We start from the raw sequence: 24,246 nt of genomic DNA, 5'->3' as shown, positions 1-24,246 counted from the left end.
TTATTGCGAAACATGTGTATGTTTTATATGAATAAATATTATTTCATATGTATAGCTATTTATTTTAAATAACAGTTAGTTGCTCTCTAATAACTGGGGAAATAAAAATTAAGTTAGCTGTGCTTATAAAACTAAAGTTTTATTTGATTAACCACTTATATAGGTGAAAAAATGGAAATAGACTCCACATCTTTAAAGCTAAATGTGTCTGTAATAAATTTTATTTTACCTTATAAAAATACAGGTTTTCTATTCCTAATTTAAGATAACATTTTATTTTTTTTTAAGTATACGAATTGCAAAAAAAAAATATTTTTTCAAACATAAGTTGTTGAATATAAATTACAAAGTTTTTGCATGCTTTTTTGTCTGTAATCTATAAAATTTATATTTTTTTACATATTTTTAAGTACCTAGTTATGTAGCCTCCCTTGGAAATTTAAAATTTACAAATTGAAATCATTTAATACACATTTTAAAAGTAAACATTTTTTTAACTTTCAACTTTGGCGTCAAATCGCAGCATCTAATTTGTTGGCTGGTACAAAAATCGTATTTAAGTATGTGTATATCATGAAAACATTGAAAATAAATTGATTAAAAAGACATGTGGAAGAACAGCTATAGATATGTTTGAAAATGAAGAATGTTTGATTTGAAGTGTTTGATCATACTGAAAATATTCCGGATTCTTATAATATTTACAATGTTTTTTTTTTTTATCCCAAATTTCTTTCATCTATAATTAAAAGCCCAAACCCCCTAATACAACCATGGCGATAAAAACAATCCATTGAATCACCATTTAATTACACATTTGCATTTTTACTTTTAAAAACAAAATTGTATTTAGGCGTTTTGTATTATGTAAACCATCTAAAATGAAGAAGAGTCAGAAGGAAGTATTATGATTGTTAATCAGCATCAGTCCTCACAAGCCGATGATGAAAACTGTAATACTCAAGCGAACTTGACAAGGCAAACTGAAGCTGTAAATTACATGTCTGAGGCAAAAGAAAGAAAAAAAAAGTAGGGAAATTTTCTGACAATGTTACATTGAAAAAGAAAAAAGAAATACCCTTCTATCATTGAATCGCCCTTCATTAACACTTTTACATTTGAATATAATATCAATTGTAAAATAAATAAATGTTGAGATTGTTAAACAATCTGTCACTGTTAAAACCATGTTAGAAGATGTGGGTATGGATGAGGATGAAGATGCACCTGTTCCACTACCTAATGTTAATGCTGCTATATTAAAGAAGGTAATTCAATGGTGTACCTTCCATCGGGATGACCCTCCACCTCCACAAACAAATGAATCGTATTACTACTATTTGCATACAAGTAACCATTTTGTCGTACAGCCACTACCACTATAATCTCTTTTAAATGCCTGCATGAAATTGTTTTTCATGAACCAACATCAATTCACAAATAAATCTAACCCTTAACAGCTAAATTCCACCAATTCTAAAATTGTGATGATGTTTAATTTACAACCGAAAAGATCTGTTGTTTAAAACCTAGCACAGAAGTGTAAATACATGATAGAAATAATGTTTACAGGATAACGACATTTTGTTTTGATAACCTACAAGCATACTGCAGGTAGGGATGTACAGCGTGGAGCCCTCTCCTCACACACTTGAGTTGGAACAGCCTATAATCGATTCATTTATGGAAGTCATAGATAGATGACCCTTAAATTAAAAAAAAAAATACTATTTCTTATAATAGATAAACTATTTTAAAAATACGGCCGCCCGAACAAGAGATGCATAAGTTGTATCACTAAAGAGTGTTGGATAAGCTAACTCTAAAGAATATTGATGAAGGAGTCCCACTGGCATGTGTCATATTCAATGAGACCGTTTTGCCGGGATACTTAGTCTCTACAGAAACCGTATTGTCAGTGGTCCTTTGATCGGGAGCCAAATTGACAAGAGCCTATATGTCGGGAGTCGTAATAACGGGGGCCGTTTTGTGGAGAAACTAAATGACGGTAACCTATATGTCGGGAGCTTTATTGACTGGAGCCCATTTGTCGGGAGCGTATATGACGGGAGCCTATTTGTCGGCACCCTATATGACTTGATCCATATGTCGCTGGCCCTTTTGACGGGGTCGATTTGACGGGGCTCTTATGTCGGGCAGAGGCGTAGCAACCCTTCCCGGTGCCCCGGGACAAACTTTTCAATTTGCACCCCCCCCCCCCCACTCGAGATTTCAATTTGCATCCCTCCTCAAACTTTCGATTTGCACCCCCCCCCCCCCTCGACATTTCCATTTGCACCCCCCCCCTTCAAACTTTCGATTTTAACCCCCCTCAACCTTTCAATTTATTTTTCCAACCCATTTTGGCGCCCCTAAGGCCGGCGCCCGGGGACATATGTCCCCCCCACCTCCCCTCGCTACGCTACTGATGTCGGGGCTGATTTGTCGAGGGCGTATTGACGAGGCCGTTTTGTAATTGGCCGTTTTGACGCCGCACGGTTTTAAAATCATAAACATAGAATAATAATTGCATGTTAATATCAAAATATTAATAGTTTGTCCATAGTAAAAATGATTTACAAAATGTTGACCTTGTTGGCTTATTAAAATTATAGTCTGCCTGAAAAGAGAGATAATGTAGTGAGTACGCATTTTGCCTGTGTAAAAAAATGTGTGACTAGTCACTAGGAGTTAAATATACAGGTAAGTCGTCGGGGTACTTGCACGTAATTTAAAAATATGTGACTTTGCCTATAGGGATAAGAATAGTAATTATTATATTTATATTTATAAAAACCCATCGTCCCCATAATTAGGTTAAAAATATTACAGTATGGTCACAATATTTCCTGTTTATTGAACAACACCGATCATAAAAGAATAATACCATTTCATCATTCACATGTGCTCTGAAAATACAAACTTATGATTAGGTCACTACCTCTGTGCCTGTCTGTAAGCCGTGTCAAAATTTTATAATTATCCTGTAGTCCCGAGCAGAGGCGTATCCAGGTTTTCGTTGTAGGGGGAGCGAAAAGAGCAAAAAAGGCGCCGAATTTTTAACACGTTCTATATACGTGGATTATATATATATATAAATATATATATGATATATATATATATATATATATATATATATATATATATATATATATATATATATATAATTACTAGCTGTATGTCATTACTTCGCTATGATGTAAAATAAATTGAAAGTAGCACTTTGAAGAAAAAAGAAAAAACACACAATGTAGGCCAACAAAACAAAAATTGTATCAATCTAAACAAAAACAAAAAAAAATAAATACACACACTAAAACCAAAAACAATGAACGTAACACAATCTGTTTTGTAATTCTTGTAAAAAAAATTCTTACATAATAATGCCTGGGAAATTATTTAAGACAAGTGAAATAGGGGAAATAATCACTCTCTTAATATAAATATGTATATATCTACACATTTAATTATAAATGTCAAAACAAATAAATAATTAATTTAGAATATAATGAAATTGTTTAACGCTATTCGTGTTTACAAAATGTTTTTGTCTATAATCAGAAATTAATATATCGTCATCATAAATGCTAAAGTATTACAGCATAATGAACGTTTTTTAAAATCAGAGTTGGTATAAAACCACGCTTTTCGATATAGTAGGAAAACAATTGGAATAACAGCCTAGTTTAACTAAATATCGGTCTTTTGGTTCAGATCATATATTTTTAATTAACTACTGCTTCTTTGTGTTCTTTAAAGATCATTGTTAACATAGTGATAGCTATGGGTTAGATCACTGTATTGATTACACACCTTTTTACTAGTAATTGCAAAAACAATATTCACAGAGTTATACGTTTAAAAAGCTAATTTTCTTGCGGCATGGTACATCATTACGCGTTTTTCTACATGTACTTAACAGATCAGTTCGGGGTGGGTTGGGGGTGGGGGTGGGTTCAACTTCAGTCACCACTGTCCGTTCACTTTAGGTCAATTATCCTACCCAGTGTATACCTAGGTGTGACATTAATGTCGCTCTACACAATTGTAGCGGTGAGGTGTGTGTGGGGGGGGGGGGGGAGATAACCAACTCAGAGTGAACATAGCGTCAGTTTTTAGATGACTGTTCTAAACATACATATATATTACACAAATATATATTACACAAATATATATTACAGAAATAGATTTAAATAAGTACCAGTGGTATTATGACAATTTTTTTTTACAGAGGGGTCCATGGGGAGGGGGGTTGTAACTGTTTCATATAATTTGTAATCGTAATCACTATCACCCAAACTGTAAGAATACTACTACTTCATCGTGATGACGTTGTTGACCTTGTCAAAATCCCCCCCCCCCCCCACCACTACGCAGTTTGCTCATAAGTAAATTTAAATAGAGGTGCCACATCAGTTGTATTTGTTTCTGTATTGTAATTTTTAAAAAATTAATCACACGATTCAAACTGTATATATAAAGTAATTATGTGTGAAGTTTTATGTATAAGATTTTCTAATTCAATTATTCGTAAGCAAATACATTATACAGTTGCCTTAAACTTAACACCCCTCTTGCCAAGTGGTACTACCCGTAGAGGTTTTTTAAACATTGCAATGCATCGTAATGGTTATTTTTACATTGGCAAACTGATGCAGCTGTTAATACGTGTTGTAAATGTTGACACTACTAGACTAGTACAATAATGCTTAATTCCTGCATGAAAAGAAATCTTGTGATTTACATAGATGTGCCGACCAAAAATATTTTTTAACAAATATCATTGTTTAAAACTTTGAGTTTAAAAAGTTTCCAAAAAGGCGCCACTTTTGCTGAAAATGGCCAGAGGGGGAGCGGCCGCTCCCCCTGCTCCACCCCTGCGTACGCTACTGGTCCCGAGGATAAATAACACATTACTTCACACAGGCTATGCACTGAGGTAAGAACATACCGTAAATCTAACACAAACCGCAAAGTAAGACAACTATTTAAACTCTAATAAAAATAGTAAAATACTAATCATAATATTCAACATTCTCAAATTAATAGTATTACTGCCTTTTTTTTAACGAAAAAATTACGAAACAACAAAACCAAAACCAACTATAATCCCAGATTTAAATTAACAACAACGCTGTTCTTTAATCCCCGCTCAGGATCTAAACGGAGACCAATCGCATTAGTGATTATTCCACGGACCTCTACATTTATTATTTGATCTCTGCATGAGATCTTTAAGTCGTTTTTTATTTCTGGCTCATGGATCAGTATCTGGAAGTCTGCATATATTTAATTAGTGCACAGATACAAATTACATGATATAACACAATATATAAACCCATTCCTGAAGAAATACATACATCCATACACTATTACAAATATTCAACTAAACTTTGTTTTACTCTTTAAATTTTGCATTTGGTTTTACCCCCACCCCTGCCGATAGCTTTAAAAGGTTCACAGTTAATTTTGACGATGTGTATCTATTGTCGGTTATTAATACAGCTAGATCTAGCATTGTTTTTCTATATTTAGCAGGTGTCATCATCCATCACCTTGTAGGAATTATTATTTTTTATTTAAAAATATTTTTTTTACTCTAATTAACCATTAATTTAACTGAACACAATTATTTATTATTTATCTTGGTGTCACCCCCCCCCCCCGGTTATCGGTGTCACCCGGTGCGATACGCACCCCCCCCCCCGCCTCTAGTTAATTGTTTACCATTAACATAGCTACCCTACTGTTAAGTAAATTCAAATAGTGATGTATAATTCTTGCCAGGGGATAAACTCCAACTTCAGGGTGGGGATAAGCTCCAACTTCACTGGGGCATAAGCTCCAACTTCACGGCTGGGATAAGCTCCAACTGGTAATTTAAAATTTACAAATAAAAGCAACTAATACACCTCTAGTTAATTGTTTACCATTTACATAGCTACCCTACTGTTAAGTAAATTCAAATAGTGATGTATAATTCTTGCCAGGGGATAAACTCCCACTTCAGGGTGGGGATAAGCTCCAACTTCACTGCGGCATAAGCTCCAACTTCACGGCGGGGATAAGCTCCAACTGGTAATTTAAAATTTACAAATAAAAGCAACTAATACACCTTTTAAAATTATAATATGTAAAAGATATCATGAGAGACCAACACTTTTATGAAAGTAAATTAATTATTTTTGTTTGTAAGATTGTATTGAAAGATAAAACTGTACACATTGGATTTGTGCCATAAGTGATGTTAGACCCTGCCACACAACGATGTTTCAAACAAATAATTACTTGTAATATGATCGTAATTTACTGAACATTTTATATTTTACTTGGATTAGTAAAGTCGCCGTGTTTTGTTTTAGTAACTGGATTGTGACATTATTTAATATAAATAAACAACTATTGTGTATCATGTCATGTAAAACAATAGTTGTGACTTTCGTTGTTTTTCTTTCCCTTACCACTTCAGTTGAGTTCAACGAGGGGTTGAGGGCGGTTTTAAAAATATTTGAATTTATAAATTAATTCAAAAAGGTTTTTCATCAGCTTATAAATTGTGTTTAATAATATGGAACTGATTGTAATCGATGGTTTCCAAACAGCTTTAATTTTTACAAATGTAACTATAATTATATCGCTTACCATATTTTTAAAAATCTTTTTTTAATGTAGATCCAGTATGATTACATACAATTTTCAAGCCTTTTAAAAATCTGTATGCAAATCTTTAGAAAACATGGCAAAATCCATACAAATTATACATTACATTATTCGTGTATTATAGAACAGTTCGTTTGGTATTAGGGCCGTATATTGCATCATTAACTAGAAAAATATTTGGTTAAAAGTGCCACCTGTTACGAAACATATCATCAATACACCTGGGGGTCGGAGTGGTCGGGCTGGTAATGCTCATGACTGCTTCACCGACAAGTCCCTAGGTTAAACCCCTAAGTTGATGAGTCTCGATAACTGGGGACAGCAACCAATCTAGGACAGAAAACTTCAACATCAAACAGCTACGGCTTTGTAGTTTGTTCTTGAATGGACACATTTTCTGAGAGGAAATCCAGAAATAAAAGTTGTATAAAGGAAAGTTTTAGCTGCTGGACATAGTGCTGTAACCAACAATAGATAAAGTAAAAGCCGCTATACATAGTGCTGTACTTCATATACCAAAGTCTCAGACTTAGGTTGACTCTACTTCATTCGCTCATTCAGGTTCGAAAAAGGAACTTTACTGTCCCAATGTATCGCTATAAGACATTTGTTGCGACAAACACTATACATATTGCATGTATGTTCTTGTGTGTACGTGTGTTTGTGTCAAGAAATTAGTAGTATGGTTAGGATGGCTTGGTTCGTGCTAGCAGGGGTCGGCAAACTTTTGAGACTAAAGAGCCAAATTTACAATCTACAAAATTCCCCAGACTTTAAAGAGCCACTAACATTTGTATGTGCACTTCGGTAGTGGAAAGCTTGGAACCATTGCCACAGAGCTGGTCACAGCATAGTTGTGGGGCTGGGCCTAATACCTAATATCCTAGGCTGTCAACAAATTTTGTTTAAAGTTTTTGTTTTTACAGTATAAGTTTCTATAATAAAAGAATATAATTATCATAGACCTAGAGAGCCGCATATTGACATCAAAAGAACTGCATGCAACTCGCGAGCCGCAGGTTGCCGACCCCTGCGTGCGAGTAATTTCGTTAATTCAAAAAATTTTGTATAAATATTCTGGGAAACATCGTCGGACGTATGACATTAATTAAACATAGGGAATTAATTTTATTTAGGGAAAGTTATCTTACAAAATTACTTGTTTCGTAATTTAATTTTGGATATTTTTTTCCTACAAATATCAATTATCTTTAAAAACAGACACAACTAGTACATAACTTTTATTAATACTCACAGAAAAGAAAACAAAATTAACAAGGATTTATATAGTTATTTTATTTCCCCTGGGGTATTGGTACTTTGGTAAATTTGATAAAATAATCTAAAGTTGTATCCCTTGTTTGTGCACATTAATATATGTGAAATAACAAAAACAAACCGATGTAATATCGATCTATCAAGTTGCAACATTAATGTGTCGTATATAAGAATTAAGAGATATGTTTACTAGAAAAGGGTGGAGCATTGTAAGAAAGGTTAATGTATTTCAATATATTGAAAGTAGACCTACATTCCTAAAATAAAGAAGCTACACATTTGAAATTGAGTTTTCCAACTTGTTAAAAATAGTAATCATACTAATTAAATGCCCAAAATGTAAACACTTTCTTTATCTTAATAATTATGCCAATGATAAGTCTTTGTATGATCACAATATATTCAAGTGAATAAAACAACGCCTATAAAAACAGAAGATTAGCGTTTCATCTCTTACATTCTGCTGTAAAAATCCTTACTTATAATTAGGTCACTGCCTCTTTGCCTGTTCTACTTCGAACCGCAGCTATAAGGATAATGAAATCTACAATGAAGTTATTCGTTACCGATAATAACGCGTTAAAAATGTTGACAAAGCATAAAAATGTAGTCAATAGTTATACGTCACTGTTTGAATTTACTTTACAGTAGGGTAGTTACGTTAATGGTAGTAAACAATTAACTAGAGGCGTCGCGAGGGGGTGACATCAAGACAAATAATTGTACAATATAAGAGTAAAAGAATTATGTTCAGTTAAATAAGTGGGTTAATTTGAGTAAATAAAAAAGCTATTTTTAACAGAAATTAAAATTCCTACAAGGAGATGGCGGAATGCGGGACTCGCAACAGACGGGAGAATGCGAGGTAGGCGCCGACGTATTCGGATTGTACTTCCGTTCAACGGAAATTACTTAAAATTTGAGATATAGTAGAGATATACATTTTTTACTTACATGTTAAATTTCATTAACCTATCTGAAATAGTACTCAAGTTATAGGCTTTTGAAAAAATTCATAGTAGAAAAAGTACCACTTCCGGTTATTGGAAATCGCTCAAAAGTTGATCAGGATCTACGATTTTAATAAAATACTTATACATGAAATTTCATCAACCTAGCTGTAACGGTACTCAAGTTATCGTGATTACACACACACAGACACACACAGACACACAGACATACGGACAATATTGCAAAATTATGTTTTTCCTTATCAGTGCGGTGTAAAACGTCGAGATTTGCAAAAATCTTGATTTTTTTTTTTTGCACGTTACAATACTTTCTCTATAGGCTACTTCGTATATAAGAGAAAATAAATAGGAGAACTTATTTTATTTTATTTTATTTAAGTTGTATTTCAAATTTGTATTAACATTTTTTATTGCTCATACAATTTGTTTTTGCTCACAGTAACTAAAACTAAAATTTGTTGTGAAGAAACTAGTGATCTGCCATTTGAGGTTTCTTCTTCAGTAACTTGTACATTATAAAGCCTCCAAATAATGACCCATATGTTGCTGCAACCCAATTGAATCTCCCTCTCAATGTGTAGCTATTGAAATGCTTCTGCCATCCTTTAAGATTAAGTTCTGATTCAGGCACAAAGTCCCCAGCCAATTTGAAAATAAAATTCTATTTTTTGATCCTTGTGATGATAAGTTAGGCCAATGTGTATAAATATTTAAATTTCAAAAGATTAACACAACAATATATAAACTTAATATCCTGATAAATACATATTACATAGCTAATAAGTTAAAGGTTTTATTATTAAAATAAACATTAAAGTTTATGATTTGGTTAAGGAAAAAAAATATAAACTATAAGTGTTGCATCAGAAACATATTTTGTTTGAATTAAAACAGAATATATATATATATATATATATATATATATATATATATATATATATATATATATATATATGTATACATATATATATATTAATATATATATATATATATATATATATATATATATATATATATATATATATATATATATATATATATATATATATATATATATATATATATATATATATATATATATATATATATATAAGTGGCCAGTTGGAAATGTCCTTGTGTCTAGCAATTAGTTGTATGGTTGGATTGGCGGGGTCCGTGTACGTAATTTGGTAAACTAAATGATCCGGTTTTAATACATTGACATCTTTTAAAACCTTATTTTTGTGTCTCAGACATGTAATTTACAGCGTCAGTTTGCCTTGCCATGTTCTCTTAAGTATAGAGGTTTTTATCATCGGCTCTTAAGAAAATGGATATACATATATAATAGTAATACTGTTTTTAAATATATACTCTTATTCATTTACGATGGTTTACTTATACATAATACAGAGTGCATAATTTCAATTTTAATTTTCAACTTGAAAATGCATATTTGTGATTAATATGTGATTTTTATATTTGTAGTAAAAAAAGAATAAAATATGATTTTCTTTACTCCGAATTTTATCTCAACTCCACTTATGAGGCCATACCCCAAGACCCCACTTACCCCAACGAAAATGAAATTTGGAGAAATACCCTTAATTTTTATTTATCCTTTCAAAAGAACAAAGTTTTGTATAAAAGGGCTACTAGGTCTGGTGTATTGATTAACCATCGGAAAATTATTTTAATTAAAATCATTAATTTAAAACCATGAAAGCTTTTTAATTTAATTAGAGATAACTTTTTTTAAATCAATTAACTACTAGTACTAGAAAGTTTGTTTCATTTTGAAAATAATTTTGTTACAGTAGTAATAAATAACATGAATACTGATTTACAAAATTGTTTTACTACAACTGGGCTATCGGTATAATATTATGTTGTTTTAATAGTTTAAAGTTGTTTCCAATACGTATTTTAAATAATTGAGATGGGAAGTAGCTAATAAAAAATATGTGTCTATCCTGGACAACATTGCTGTTGTATAACTCACGCTAATACTATGCGTACAACTAAGCGTTATCGACAGTTCTCTCTTTTATTTCTTAATTGAGAAAAGCTATTTTTAAATAGAACTTAATAATTCCTACAAGGGTATGGGAGAATGACACCTGCTAAATATAGAAAAACAAAACAATGCTAGATCCAGCTGTATTAATAACCGACAATAGATACATATCGTAAATATTAACTGTGAACACTTTAAAGCTATCTTCTGGTAACCAGGTGTCCGGTCAATAACCCCCTGGACAAAAACCCCATGGACAAAAAAACCCCGACATAAACCCCCTGGACATAAACCCCCCGCGATATGAACCCAGGAGTATTGATGATATGTTTCGTAACAGGTGACACTTTTAACCAAATGTGTTTAATGATGCAATAATATAGGGCCCTACTACCAAATGAACTGTTCTATCATATTTGAATAATCTAATGTATAATTTTTTTATGGATTTTGCCAGGTTTTCTAAAGATTTGCATACAGATTTTAAAAATGCTCTTAGTTAAAATAAACCGGGAGTGGTCTCCCCTAAACTTTCTCGAATATTCTTATATAAAACAACAGGGGATGGGAACTCGGGCTATAGACATGATTTTTAATCCATTTTAAATACTTAAAGTTTTAAAAATAGAATAGGATCTCGTAGACAAAAGAATTGCACACCAAGTGAACGCCAAATAAAAAAAGTGCATAATAAAGTGCGCAATATTATTAGTACTTTAAAAATTTACATTCGTTTTTTGAGAAATTGGAAGTAGCGTAAATTACTAATTCCGGTCAACGGGAATTACTCAAAATTTAACAGAAGATAGAAAATTAGATCTTTTACTTACATGTGAAATTTCATTTATCTATCTGAAATAGTACTCAAGTTAGAGTCTTTTGAAAAATTCAAAGTAGGAAAAGTACCACTTCCGGTTATCGGAAATCGCTCGAACGTTGATACGGATCTACGATTGTGATAAAATACTTATATATGAAATGTCATTAACCTAGCTGTAACGGTACTCAAGTATTCGTGTTTACACACACACAGACAGACACACAGACATACGGACAGAATTGCAAAGCCCAGTTTTTCATAATGGATTACGCATAAAACCTCTTAATTTTGATAAACCTGGATTGATATTTTTTGCCCGATTAAAATAAGTCCTCTATACTTCGGATGTGACGAAGGACTGACGTGTAATACGATGAAAATTGTTAACATTTAAGAGATTTTTTTGCACGATTACAATACTTTACGAGAAAGTACAAAAGGAAGTATTATGGCCGCATTATGGATTATATTTTTATTTTAAAATTTTGAATCGAGATCTAAAAACAAATAGCTGCCATCTTTTTTGTAATCAATGGGAATCGTGTTCTTAACATTTATTTTAGTTTGGTAACGTCTCTTTCCATCACTAACGAGATTTTTTTTATGCTATTCTCTAGTGTAAATTCACCAAAGAGCAGTTCACCCGTAGGCTCCAGTGATTTCTGATACTTAACCCTGGCAACTTGATCTTGTCACTACATACAAAAGTAATGTTTGAATACCCTTGTAGTAATGCTGCATTAAAAAAAAACCCAACATATTATTAAATTCTTAAAAAAAAGTGACAATTAGAATCTGTAAACACCATTGATTCAACGTATCTTTCCTTTTATAAAAGAAATAAATATCTTATTTTCTTAATGTTTTTAATAAAATTGATAAAATACATTTTTAATATGAAAATTGTAAACTACATCTTTATAGGCTATACATTTCCTCATACAAGTAAAATTTTTTACATTTGTTTTAAAGTAGATAAAAAATGTACTTGTTTCTTTTATATCAATTTAATGTACTTTTATTCAGCTAACCACTTCAAATATTTGATAAAATATAACAGCTAATCACTTCAAATATTTGATACAACACAACAGCTAACCACTTCAAATATTTTATACAAAACAACACCTAACCACTTCAAATTTGTATACAACATAATAGCAATCCACTTCAAATATTTTATACAACACAACAGCTAACAATCACATACAGATTTGAAGTTGTCATTGATCTATTGTATTTCCTAAGGTCGATATTTGGTAACACCGGTCTGACATCGGAAAAAATGCACTTTTTAAAATATATTTACTATCTACAACTTAGAACATTTTAACGAAATTTTTCACATGGAAGAGATATTGCATAAAACGATATTTACACAAACAATTTAAAATTAAATACCGCATGAAAACGTGTTTTGTTTATTCAGGATTTAAACGTAGGACTTAATGCAAGAAAACAGTAAAGTAAATAACGTAACTAAAATGACCTTTTAAAACCTGACCTACATGGTGCAGATGATGTAGAGTTTACCTGTTCGTATAACGTCAGCATTGAAAAGAGAGTGTGTTAAGCTGTAAGCCTTATCGCCTTTACTTTCCCTACCGTTAGATACCCGGGGTAAACTCAGGGACATCTTTCGGGACCCGAGTGTTCTACCCTTTGACAAGGCCAACACATCAATAGTAAAGTAACTACATTTGTTTTATGGCTATGTAAGTATACTACACTTAAAAAACCACGTCAAATTGCTTATCATTTGCGAAAGATAATCAGAAGATAACACAGTAAATAGAAATTTTTTCGGCGATGTATTTATACATAGTTCAGTAAATACAATAATCCTGTGTATATGATCATCTATGTCAGGGGTCTCCAAACTACGGCCCGCGGGCCGGATGCGGCCCGCGAAGTCCTCTCATCCGGCCCGCGGAGATCTTTTTGTCCAATGAAAAATCGTTTGTTGGCGATGGCTGAGGAAGTTTGCCCAGAAAAATCAAAGACATGCCCGGAAGAAACTGGCCCCCGAACTGAAATTTGATAGTTAATACGGCCCTCGGACTGAAAAGTTTGGAGACCCCTGATCTATGTCATAAACTACATAACACAGGTCATGATATTTGTCGGATATGGTATATGTGGTGTAGTATTGTGCATAATTTCTTCACCTGTCACATATATATGATTGTTGAGAATATACAATAGGAAGTGAAGAGCCCTCACACCACAACATAATATTGTAGCAAATACACGCCCATTCTAAACCAATACAAATCATAACACACGACAACGGCGCAGACTTGGACAAAAATCAGGCACGCTTCACTGATTACTGCCATTAGCTATTTATAAAGACGAAACCAAAAACGAAACCCAAGACAAATATCTAAAATCCACCACAAAATTAAAAGACGAATAGAGAGACAAAATCAGCGACCCTCTAACCATGCAAGACTTAGGGAAAACAATCAATAGCTTAAAGTTAATCAAAGCATCTAGACAAGACGGACTAACTAAAGAATTTCATCAAACTTTTAAGATGATATTAGACAGCTACTATAAGTTGCACTTAAAGATATAGGCCTACATGAAAGAAAATAGGGTAATTGCGACATATTTCTGCAGAGCCTACATTACCAAAACCCAACACAGACACAACAAACGACACAAAAGACAAAAATTATAGACCCATATCCAAACTAAAGAGTGAATTAAAAATATTATAGACACAACAATAACAAACAGAAGTCAGTAAAGTAGATTCGTACGTTAAATTATAATAGAGACCAAAAGTACAGCATCACATGAAGAAACAACAAACATACACCAATTTAAACGAAATTATCGACATTTTTTTTTTCAATAAATGTTAATATATTAGTCAGCGTTTTCATATAATTTTTTTTTTCGTTTAAAGCTTTTCAAGCTGGGTTTTCTCCGTGTACAAATAATATAATGCATTGTGTACACAGAAAAAATAGCAAATTAGTTTGACGAATCTTATTCATAAAACAAGACATGTAAGACTAATTTTACATTATTAGCACATTAATTAATTGAAGATTTATGAACAATTAATACATGTCATCATTTAAGGGTGAAGGTAATGTCTTTTGTTAGTCATCAAAAATGTATGACGTCATTTATGGATGCCCCTGAAATCAGAAGTAAAAATAAACTTAAAGGACCCGCCCCACTGTATTGTGCTTAGGTTAATAGAGATATATATCACACAACAACTTTTTTTTTGTCAAATATATTTTTTTTCATTAGCCATTACATAAAGTGTAAGCCTTATCATGTACCCCGGTCACACAGTAAGCTACTGGTTCAAAAGGGATGAACTGTTTGAAAAACTTAATGCCCTGGACCTTTTGTGAAATATACCTATAGTCCATCAGTTTAGACGTAGACGATTTTTGATTTCAATTGATCAATCAGATTTGCTAATTGCTTTTTGAATTCATTTTTCAAAATATTTTACGAGAGTAACAATGTTTAAAATTATGATTAATGTATAATGTGTCTTCCTTTACTGATATTTAGAAATATTACTAAAAGGTTTATTGTTTATAAAAATCCAATTTAAAGTGGAACTCTACTTTAAGGCAATCTTGTAGACTTTAAAGGGCGTTTTGCAAGTTTTAAAACATATTGCATTGTTGAAAATAGAAATTTTAGAAATATATTTCTTTTCAGATTATGTGATTTAGCAGTCAAGGGAAACAACTTAAAACTTCATATTAAAAATTGCATAAAACGGCAGTAGATTAAATTATTCTAAAATAATAAAGAAATTATTGTTTTGCTATTAATAAAATAAATTGCAATTTACGTGTTGGTCAAAATATACTATTTTTAATTTGTAAATGTGTAAAATTTTAAAATCTTTTTCTATGGTATACTCAGAAAAATAAAGTTTTTTTTTTCTTTTAAAAATGAAAAAAACTTGTTTAAACAATGCATCCTCCATTCTTATTATTTGGATAATTTATTTTATGCAAAAAAAAATCTTGATAAAATAATGATTCCTTTTCAATTAGAGTGAACTACCACAACACCACAGGTGATGGGGTGTGGGAGGGGGTGAGGATCATGTCGCTATCACTAAATATTGAATTAGCGGAGTTGAACTATGTCCAGTTTGGGTTATATCAATGTTATCGATTGCATATTTTAATGACATTTCACTTAAGAAATAAAAGTGTGAGAACGGACGATAACGCTTTTTTTTTTACAATGCACAGTTTTTATTTAATACTTGGAATTTTTAAATTTCAGAAACAATTAAAATTTAACACTTAACTAATTAGATAGAAAATGGAAATTTAAAACAAAAAGGTTATTCTTTAGATAATTCCTTGAGCAACTATTTTGTTGTCTTTATGTACACAATGAAAGTACTACAAGAAATACAACCTAATAAATACACACGCAAACATACACGCACAAACGCACACTCACGCAAGCGTACAATCTTCACGCACACACGCAAACGTGCACACGCGCACATACACATATGCGCACATGCACACACATCTTAAGAGTAAGTTTTTATGCAGTGTATGATACTTTTCATTTTGCATAAATGCTGTTAAATCTTTGTAAAGCATAAACCTCTGTGTGTAGCCTACCTGGAAAACATGCAATATTATATTATGATTTTAACACAACAGTGCCAAACTTTTCGTACCAAAATAAAAATATAAGTTATCGATCATTAACTGAATCGCTTCAAGGTGAAGAAAATGTAGCTATTTTAACATGCAATTAGCTCATCTGCACTATTTGAAAAGTAAAATTAACAGTTAGAAACTTCAGTGTATTGTTAAAGTTATAAAAAAAAAACAAAAAAAAAAACAACTACCAATTAGAGTATTACATCAATAATTTGAAACAAATAAATGTTCTTTAAATGCTCCACACGTTTCTTGTGAATATTTCTTATCGTGTTAATATCACACTTTGCTTTCCTATAGTCAAGTTGTTGTAATATTAGAGTTTAATAGGAAATATTTAATTTCAATCTTATTATATTTTGCAATTATTTGTCTTGGTGTTGCCCCCCCCCCCCCTCCCCCTTATCGTTGTCACCCGATTAGCAACCCCCGTCAACGCCTCGTTACGCCTCTAGTTAAAGGTTTGCTACCATTAACGTAACTACCTATTGTTAAGTAAATTCAAATAGTGACATATAAATCGTGCCTGCATTGTTATGCTTTGTTAACATTTTTAACGAGTTATTATCGGTAACGAATAACTTAATTGTAGCTTTAATTATCGTTTCAGCGCGGGTTGGAAGTGGAGCTAAGCCCCCACTCCAAGGTGGAGATAAGCTCCCACTTTTTGGTGAGTATAAGCTCCCACTTAACTGTTGGAATAAGCTCCAACTTCACTGTAAAGATAAGCTAATTCTTCACGCTGAGAATAAGCTCCCACTTCACGATGAGAAGAAGCTCTAAATTCACTGATAGGATACGCTCCGATTTCAAAGTGGGGATACGGCCAATCGCATTTTAAACAAACAATACAAGGGGAAGACAAGTAATATTATGTTATGGTATTTCGATTTTAAAATTGGATTTTTTAAAATTAAAAAACATTTATATTTCTTACATAGTTCATTATAGGTTTCTACAAAAAGATAATATAATGTTTACTGTAATGTGTTAGCGTCAGATTAAGGCATTACTATTTTTTAACAAGTTGGAAAACTCACATAGTTTCAAATATGTAGCTTCTTTATTTTAGGAAAGTAGGTCTACCTTCAATTTAAAATAAATTAACCTTCCTTACAATGCTTCACCCTTTTCTAGTAAACATAACTCTTAATTCTTCTATACGACACAGCAATGTTGCAATTTGATAGATCGGAAATATATGGCTTTCATGTTGTTACTTCCCATATAATAGCTTAAACAAGTAAGGGAAACAACTTAAAATTATGTTATTAAACTGACAAAAATACTAATACCCCAGTGGAAATATAATAATTATGTAAATCCTTGTTGATTGTGTTAATCTTTTCTATAAGTATTATTAGAATTTATGTATTAATTTTGTCTGCCCTTAAAAGTTTATTGATATTAATAGAAAAAAATATCCCTAATAAAATTAAGAAACTTGTAATTATTTAAGATAACATCGCTTAAATAAACTGAATTCCTCAGTTTTAATCGATTTGGTTCTTTTGGGAGTTTGCTGCTCAAAATATTTATACAGGATATATTGTGTTAACCAAATTACTCACACCAGGGGTCGGCAACCTTTAAAGTGTTCACTGTTAATAGTGACAATGTGTATATAATTTCGGTTATCAAAACAGCTGGATCTAGCATTGTTTTGTTTTTCTATATTTAGCAGATTTAATTCCCCTATCCCCTTGTAAGAATTATTAATTTCTATTTAAAAATAGCTTTTTTTTAAAGTATTGGTGTCACCGGTGCGATCCGAACCCCCCACCCCCGCCACACGATGCCTTTAGTTGTTTACTACCATTAAAGTAACTACCCTACTGTTAAGTAAATAGTGACAAATACATTTTGCCTGCATTTTTATGCTTTGTCAACATTTTTAACGCGATTTTATCGGTAACGAATAACTTCATTGTAGATTTAATTATCGTTATAACTGGGGTCTCTTCCTAAATATTAGTAAAGCATCCAAACAATGTTATCAAATTAATAAATTAACCAATACTCCAGTTGAAATATAAAACTTATGTAAATCCTTCTTATTTTTTGTATCGCTTTCTATGTGTAATGATAAAGATTATGTACACATTTTGTCTGCCTTTAAAAATGTTTTGATATTCATATAAAAAATAACTATGTAAAATAACATTGCGTTTATAAAATGAATTCCTCATTTTTAATCAATCTATTCTATCCTGTATTCCTTTCTCAAAAATGTGTACAAGATTGTCACTGATCTATTGTATTTCCTAAGGTCGATATTTGGTAACACCCGTCTGACATCGGAACATTAAAAAAAAATCACTTTTTAAAATTAATATTTATTATCTAAAACTTAGAACATTTTAATGAAATGTTGAATATGGAAGAGCTATTGTATAACACGATATTTACACACAAAAAGAGTCCTATATTCAAACACTTATGACAGCACTAGAGAGGCTTAAAAATACCTGCAGCAGAATTGTGCTGCAGTGGATCCCGGGCCACTGCCAGATCCAGGGTAACGAGATCGCAGACCAGCTGGCAAAAATTGGGGGAAAGAAACCACAACCGGAAATTTCGCTACACCCAAAAGAAATAAAAAGAATAATTAAAAACAAACACACGCAAATGTGGTCTGTCACCCTCACTACATTAAAGACGACGGCTATTACAATTTAACACGAAAACAACAATACATAATCTTTCGACTCAGAACAGGCCACAACAGACTAAATCAACACATGCACAAAAAACTGAAGGTTGGGTGTAGCGAAATGTGCCCTTGTGGCAAGGCCCCGGAAAACACTGAGCACGTACTCCAGGATTGTACTCTGTATAGCCAGGCAAGAGGCAGACACTGGCCCCAGCCCACCCCACTCAGGGAAAAATTATATGGGACACCTGACAAACTGGAAACCACAGTCCGGTTTGTCCACGAAGTTGGTCTTGTTGTCTGAATCCTCCACCATATTCAAAAATTAAGAACGAAGAAGAAGAAGAAGAACACACAAAAATGTAAAATTAAATACCGCATAAAAACGTGTTTTGTTTATTCAGGATTTAAACGCAGGACTTAATTAAAAAAAAAAAGTAAAATAAATAAAGTAACTAAAATTGCCTTTTAAAACCTGACCTACATGGTGCAGATGATGTAGAGTTTACCTGTTCGTATAACGTCAGCATTGAAAAGAGAGTGTGTTAAGCTGTAAGCCTTATCGCCTTTACTTTCCCTACCGTTAGATACCCGGGGTAAACTCAGGGACATCTTTCGGGACCCGAGTGTTCTACCCTTTGACAAGGCCAACACATCAATATTAAAGTAACACATTTGTTTTATGGTTATGTAAGTATACTAAACTTTAAAAAAAAGTCAAATTGTTTATCCTTTGCGAAAGATAATCAGAAGATAAAACAGTAAATATAACATTTTTTTGGCGATGTATTAAAACTTAGTTCATTAAATACTATAATCATGTGTATATGATCCTCTATGACATAAAGCACATAACTAGCGTGTATGATATTTGTCGGATATGGTATATGTGGTGTAGTATTGTACATAGTTTCTTCACCTGTCACATATACATGGTTGTTGAGAATATACAATAGGAAGTGAAGAGCCCTCACACCACAACATAATATTATAGCAAATACACGGCCATTCTAAACCAATACAAATCATAACACACGACAACGGCGCAGACTTGGACAAAAATCAGGCACGCTTCACTGATTACTGTCATTAGCTATTTATAAAGACGAAACTAACAACGAAACCCAAGACAAATATCTAAAATTCACAACAAAATTAAAAGACGAATAGCGAGACAAAATCAGCGACCCTCTAACCATGCAAGACTTAGGTAAAACAATCAATGGCTTAAAATTAATCAAAGCATCTAGACAAGACGGACTAACTAAAGAATTTCATCAAACTTTTAAAGATGATACTCTACAGCCACTATACGTTGCATAAAAAGATATAGACCTACATGACAGAGAATAGGGTAATTGCGATATATTTCAGCAGAACCTACATTACCAATACAGAAAAAAAGTATAGATCCAAATCCCTCAAAAGATCGAATTTAAATTATTATAAACTAAAAAAAAATGAAGTTAGTAAAGTAGATTCCTACATTAAAATTATAACAGTGACCAACAATACAGCTTCACATGAATAAACAACCAAAATACACCCGTTTAAACCAAATTATCGACATTTGTTTTTTTTTTAAGTTTTATATATTCGTCAGAGTTTTCAAATAATTTTAGTTTTTTTTTTTTATTTTAAACTTTTCAAGCAGTGTTTTCTCCATATACAAATAATATAATGCATTGTGTACACAGAAATAAAAAAAAGCAAATTAGTTAGAAGAATCTTATTTATAAAACAAGACATGTAAGACTATGTTTATATTATTAGTACATGAATTAATTGAAGATTTATGAACAATTAATAAATGTCGTCATTTAGGGGTGAGGGTCTGGTCTTTTGTGTGTCATCAAAAAAGCATGACGTCATTTATGGATGCACCTGAAATCAGAAGTAAAAATAAACTTAAAGGACCCGCCCCACTGTATTGTGCTTAGGTTAATAGAGATATAGATCACACAACAACTCCTTTTTTGTCAAATATATTTTTTTTCATTAGCCATTACATAAAGGGGGGGGGGGAGGCATATGGCCCCGGGCGCCCCCTAAGGGGGCGCCAAAGTGGGTTGGAAAAATAAATTGAAAGGTTGAGGGGGGTGCAAATCGAAAAGTTTGTCCCCGGGTGGCTGGAAGGGTCGCTACGCCTCTGCGCAGTCACACAGTAAGCTACTGGTTCAAAAGGGATGAACTGTTTGAAAAACTTAACGTCCTTGATCTTTTGTGAAATATACCTATAGTCCATAAGTTTAGACGTAGACGATTTCTGATTTCAATTGATCAATCAGATTTGCTAATTGCTTTTTTTATTTCATTTTTTTTAAAATATGTTAGGAGAGTAACAATGTTTAAAATTATGATTAATGTATAATGTATCTATTATTAATGATATTTAGAAATATTACTAAAAGGTTTATTGTTTATAAACATACAATTTAAAGTGAAATTCTACGTTAAGGCAATGTTGTAGACTTTAAAAGGCGTATTGAAAGGTTTAGAACATATTGCATTGTTGAAAGTAGAAAGTTTAGAAATATATTGCTTTTCAGATTATGTGATTTAGCAGTCAAGGGAAACAACTTAAAACGTTATATTAAAAATTACACAAAACAGCAGTAGATTAAATTTTTCTAAAAGTAATAACAAATAATTTTGTTACTATTGTGTTAATACACTACAATTTATGTTTTATCAAAATCTATGGTTTTGTACTTTTAAATGTTTAAAACTTTAGAAATTTTAGTTTATGGTACCATTAGACAAATACAGATATTTTTTGTTTTTAAATTAAAAACGCTTGACTTACCAACATTCTATCCTCATTTCTGGTTTCTTAGGTGGCGAGGAGTGTCATATGTAACCACGGTGGTTTCTATTTCTGTCTACAATGTGAACTTTTGACTCCTCAGCTAAGGACAGAGCACAGTAAACTAAGCAGTCAAGAGAAACCTAGTTTGCACACCTTATTTTAGTCTAGTTCTTATGCCATTTTATTTTCTCCATTTGATTATTATATATGCAATTGATGTTCATGTCTTTGATGCTGTGTAAAATCTATCAAATAAATTTTTATTACTGATTTAAAGGTTTAAAACAATTGAATTAATAATAATTTTAAAAAAAAAAAAAAAAAAGGAAAAAAAAAACTAATTGAGGACTGTATAAATATAGATTTTTGAAAGGGAAGAGTGTTTGCTTTTACGTGTCTCATTGTAATAACATAACTTTTCCGATTGCTTAAAATTTGTATCATTTTAATTCTCTGTAATCCCAAATTCATTTCAGCTCTACTTTAAAAAAAAAAAAAATTCAACCCTCTCCCCCCTTCTCGTCCCCTCAGCCCACCACGCTGATGGAAAAAAAATCCCTTGAATCATCATTTAATTACACATTTGCATTTTCAGGTTGGTTTTTAATTTTTATTTTTTCTTTATATTTAGACGTTTTGTATTAGATCTATGTATAAGTAAACCATCTTAAATGAATGAAAGTAGGCTACAAGTAAGAAAGAAATATTACTATTGTAAATCTGTGTCAGTCCTCACAAGCCGGTGATGAAAACTGTAATACTAAAGCGAACACACACAACTGACGCTGTAAATTACATGTCTGAGGCAAAAAAAAAAAGAAAAAAAAAAAAAAAAAAAAAAAAAAAAAAAAAAAAGAAAAAAAAAAATATGTAAAAAATGAAGAACCTTCGTTTATTAAACAGTTTAAAGAAAAAATAGGTCACAAAGATGAACCAGATGTGAATACAAATAAACCGGGAGTGATCTCCCCTAAACTTTCTCGAATATTTTTATATAAAATAACAGGGGATGGGAACTCGGGCTATAGACATGATTTTTAATCCACTTTAAATACTTAAAGTTTTAAAAATAGAATAAAATCTCGTAGACAAATTAATTGCACACCAAGTGAACGCGAAATAAAAAAAAGCGCATAATAGTGCGCAATATTATTAGTACTTTTAAAATTTACATTAGTTTTTTTGAGAAATCGGAAGTAGCGTAAATTACTACTTCCGTTCAAAGGAAATTACTCAAAATTTAACAGAAGGTAGAGAATTAGATCTTTTACTTACATGTGAAATTTCATTTATCTATCTGAAATAGTACTCAAGTTATAGGCTTTTGAAAAATTCAAAGTAGAAAAAGTACAACTTCCGGTTATCGGAAATCGCTCAAAAGTTGATACGGATCTACGATTTTGATAAAATACTTATATATGAAATTTCATCAACCTAGCAATAACGGTACAGAAGTTATCGTGTTTACACACGGACACACAGACAGACACACACACACACACACACACAGACAGACATACGGACAAGATTGCAAAATTATGTTTTTCCGTATCAGTGAGGTGTAAAACGTCGAGATTTGTAAAAATCTCGATTATTTTTTTTTGCACGATTACAATACTTTCTCTATACTACGTATATACGACAAAGTAAAAAGTTAAGCATTCCAAATTTTGATGATGATGATGATGAAGATGTGTCAGAAAAAGAAGAGGAAAAACCTGTTGTTGTTGTACTCAAGTCTGGAGATTTGACAGCCGAAAAAGCAGAGTTAGAGAAAAAACAAATTGTTGAAGGTCCAGCGAGACAAGATGAAAAAAATCACATTTAAAAAACCATCAAAAAGAACTCAGGACACAACAGAGAACACTGACAAGGAAGAGTCCAGTAAAAAACGAAAAGAAACAGAAGTAAAGAAAACATTCACAGCAAAAAAGACAAAGAACAGTTCACTATTATCATTTGGTGATGATGAGGGGGATGACAGCTAGTAGCTGGTGGGAACAACATTCAATTGTGTGCTTCTTGCATTTTTAAGTGTTGTTGGAGTAATATTTTTGTAAATAGTCTTTAGTATGTTATTAATAAAAAGCATTTACATTAAAAAAAAATTATTTTAAGCAATAATAAATGTTGATAATATTATGTTTCCTTTTTAATTAGAGCAGGGGTCCGCAACCTGCGGCTCGCGAGCCGCATGCGTTTTGAAGTTAAGATGCGGCTCTCCGCACAAATATTATTAATTGTATTATTTCATTTTTAAAGCTCATACAAAATATCACTGTAAAAAAAAAACAACTTCAAACATGACAAAAACACTCATCAGACAACAATAAGAATAGGTGGAGTAGAGCGTACAAAGACAGCTGAGCACCTTGGGCAC

At 31.9% G+C, this 24,246-nt stretch overlaps 1 pseudogene; it reads left to right on the top strand.

Annotated features, from left to right (window-relative positions):
* The first annotated feature begins 1,187 nt into the window (after window positions 1–1,187).
* Window positions 1,188–23,974, top strand: LOC131947571 (uncharacterized protein KIAA1143 homolog; annotated as a pseudogene).
* Window positions 23,975–24,246: the final 272 nt, after the last annotated feature.

Source organism: Physella acuta, unplaced genomic scaffold, assembly GCF_028476545.2.
Source record: "Physella acuta isolate Inbredline_101_S28 unplaced genomic scaffold, ASM2847654v3 ptg000600l, whole genome shotgun sequence".
NCBI classification, from domain to species: domain Eukaryota; kingdom Metazoa; phylum Mollusca; class Gastropoda; family Physidae; genus Physella; species Physella acuta.
Note: the sequence above shows the minus strand (reverse complement) of the source record. Positions and strands in the feature narration are given on the sequence as shown.